This window comes from Cervus canadensis, chromosome X, assembly GCF_019320065.1.
Source record: "Cervus canadensis isolate Bull #8, Minnesota chromosome X, ASM1932006v1, whole genome shotgun sequence".
NCBI lineage: Eukaryota > Metazoa > Chordata > Mammalia > Artiodactyla > Cervidae > Cervus > Cervus canadensis.
Genome location: NC_057419.1, coordinates 30,738,051 through 30,741,510, shown reverse-complemented (window position 1 = coordinate 30,741,510; position 3,460 = coordinate 30,738,051). Strand labels below are relative to the sequence as shown.

At 41.1% G+C, this 3,460-nt stretch overlaps 1 pseudogene; it reads left to right on the top strand.

Annotated features, from left to right (window-relative positions):
* Positions 1 to 2,288: 2,288 nt before the first annotated feature.
* On the top strand, positions 2,289 to 2,729 carry LOC122435844 (annotated as a pseudogene).
* The last annotated feature ends 731 nt before the right edge of the window (positions 2,730 to 3,460 follow it).

Here is a 3,460-nt window from a genome sequence, read left to right as displayed (position 1 = left end):
TGAGGGTCTGTCCCTATTCAGTGTTTCCACAGTCTCCCTGGTGGGCTCACCATGTAGCCTAACTTAAAACTACCTTCCACTGCCAGACTTTTATTATCCTAAAGTCTCAAGTGCCTTGCTTCAGTGTATTTACACTAGACTCCTCATGAAAAGCCCTCAATTCCCTCACCTCCATACACCTCATTTTTATTGGGCCCCTAGATCTTAGTTCACCAGCTACTTTATAAGAATACTGCTCTTAGACTCTAAAATTCTATAAGAAGGGGTTGAGTTAATTTTCTTAGCATCCCCAAAACCACTCAGAAGCCTTCCAAAGAGCAGATGCTAAATTGATATTTGAACAATTATAGTGTAAGTGTGCAAGAAGTCAAGTTTACTGGGATTTCACTTCTCCTACATTCTTAAATAAGCGAAGCCAATCCAGGTAAATACACTTCAATTTTACAAAGAAAGACTAAATCGAATAAAACAAACCAAAAAGTGAATACCTCTCAAGATTTTTTTTTTCTGTATCTTATAATCACACAGACTTCACTGTGGAAATATTTCCATTTTGACAAAAAAAATCCATATTCCAATATCATGTTGTCTTGTTCTGAATGACAAGAAATGATCCAAGGATTTCAGTCTGTGCTATGTAATACGAAAATTCTTACTTTTCAACTTGATAATCTGTAGTACATGTGGGAGCTATGCCATTAGTATGCTTAGACTCTGAAGCTAAACACATCTTTGATTAAAAGGAACAACATTTAAAAACAGAAAAAAAGAAAAATCTCCAATTTGTGCATATTGTATAGGAACACAAGTACGTTATATGCTGAATTTCCATGAGCCCCACCTTGGCCCTCTGCTAGATGGAAGACTGCCTGCTTTCTTGAAATGCAATGTGAAGTATCTGCTCAGACGTCACTAGGGATGGGAGCAGCTTTGGTCATGCTCGGGAAAGTGCACTGGCCCTGGCACCATAGGAACCCTGGCTGCAGCTCTGGCTCTGGCTCTCTCTTCTTCAGCTCTCAAAGCCTCTTCGTACCAGGATGCAGAGGCACTGGACTTAGTATCACTGACATTAGCCCCAAACTCCCACATTCTTTTATATATCTATATCTATCATGGAAGCATCCCTTATTACTTTACAAAATTGTACTCATTCCTTTTTATAGCTGTGTAGTACTCCACTCAGTGGATATATCATGTTCCCTCAATTAACATGTGCATGGGCATTTATGTCTTTTCATATGGTTGTGGATGTCTCTTCAGGTAAATTTCTGAAAACACTGAATTACTGGCTCAATGATATGTAGCTGTCAAAGAATGAGATCAGTACATTCTCTAACACTACATACGAAGGTAAACGGAAAAGGGATTAAAGACCTAGATATAAGAGTGGAAACCATAAGACTCCTAGAAGATAATATTATTTATGTCAAAGAGTGTTCTGCTCATAACAATATTTTTTTGGATCTGTCTCGTAAAGCTAGGGAAATAAAAGCAAAAAGAAATAAATTGGTTGTAATTAAAGTTAAAACGTTTGCACAGCAAAGGAAACCATGGACAAAATGAAAAGCCAACCTACTATATGGGAGAAAATATTTGCCAATGATATAACCAATAAGGGGTTAATATCCAAAATATATAAACAGTTTATACAACAGTTTAAAAAAAATCAAGAAAAAGACGGGCAGAAGACTTAAATAGACATTTTTCCAAAGAAGACATACAAATGGCCGAGAGGCACATGAAAAGATATTCAACATCATTATCATCATATGAATGCAACTTAAAACCACAATGAGGTATTTACCTTATACCTATCAGAAGGGCTCTGATCCAAAAGGAACAGAAGTAACAAATGTTGGTGAGCATGTGGAGAAGATCTGTACACTGTTGGTGGGAACGTCAACTGGTGCAGCCACCATGGATAACAGTAAGGAGGTTCCTCCAAATCTAAAAAGAGAACTAGCAAATGACCCAGCCATCCCACTCCTGCGTGTATATTTAAAGAAAAATGGCCCACTCATTTGGATGGTCTCCTTCATCCATTTGGATGGTACTCGACGCTTGTCCGAGTCTGAGGGTCTCCACTGCTCATCTCCCCTCCCCCCATCTACTCTCCGTAGGTGACCCCGCCCCAGTCCAACCTCCCTGTTCACTAAGAGGCACCTGTGTCTGCAGAGCCAGTGTGAGATGAAGAGAGAGCCCTTGCCAGCCACCAGATAATCAGGAGTTTTGGCTGGACCTTTGAGCACACACTGAGACCGTGAGGAGTCAGACAAAAAGCACAGACTATGGCGCTGAAATGGATTAGTAAGGAACTTAGCGATGTGGCCAGTGACCTGCCCAACTCTGCAGGTCCAATTGGGGAGGACACATTTCATTGGCAGACCACAATTATGAAAAAGAATGGCAGCCCATATCAAGGCAGTGTATTCTGCGTGACAATTCATTTCCCTAAAGACTACCCGTTCACACTACCTAAGGTTGCATTTCCAACAGAATTTATCATCCAGACATGAACACTAATGGCAGCACTTGGTTCAATATTCTAAGACCACTGTGGTCTCTTGCTTTCATGATTTCTAAAGTTCTGGTATCCATTTGTTCCCTGCTATGTGATCCGAACCCAGATGACCCCCTCCCCAGTGCCAGAGGTCGCAGAGATCTATAAAACAGACAGAGATAAGTACAACAGAATTTTTTAGGAATGGACTCAGAAGTATGCCATGTGATGCTAACTTAAAGTTAGAATAACCTGCATTAAAGCTTGAATAAACTTTAAATTACTGTTTAAAATGAAAAAAATCCACTAATTCAAAAATTCCATGCACTCCAATGTTCATATCAGCATTACTGACATTTACCAAGGTACAAAAGTAATCTATATGTATACAACCTATACACACACAGACACATGCACACACATACATGCATAGTGGAATATTAGTCATTAAAAAGGATGAACTTTTGCCATTTTTCAACAACATGTATGGAGTTTGAGGGTATTATGCTATTAATTAGTAAATAGTTAGATGGTATTAATGATTCCTGGAGCTGGTGAGACGGACATTGAGGGCACTCTGGGGCCACTTCCTGTGTGCTGAGTGATGCTCTCTGTCCTCTATCCCTGTCTTGCCCTGACCGTAATGCTGCGTTACGTCCCGTCTGCTGACCTGAGGACAAGGCATCACCTGGAAGATGTCAAATCGCCAGAGGCCTGGTGAGAAGTGCACCGGCATCTCATCTGGACGCTTCTGCCTAAGGTTTCCTGGAAATGGCTGCTGCAGGTAAGATAAGCGAGAGGGAAGGGTGGGAGAATGCTTCCTGTGGTATGGAACTCCTCACATCTCGCTCATGATCTTCATATCGACTGCAGGCGGAGCCTGGAAATCCTTCCCTTTCTGGTATAAATCCACCCCTGTCCCCAACCATGCCCCACACGATCCCAGCAGAGAAAGTGAAG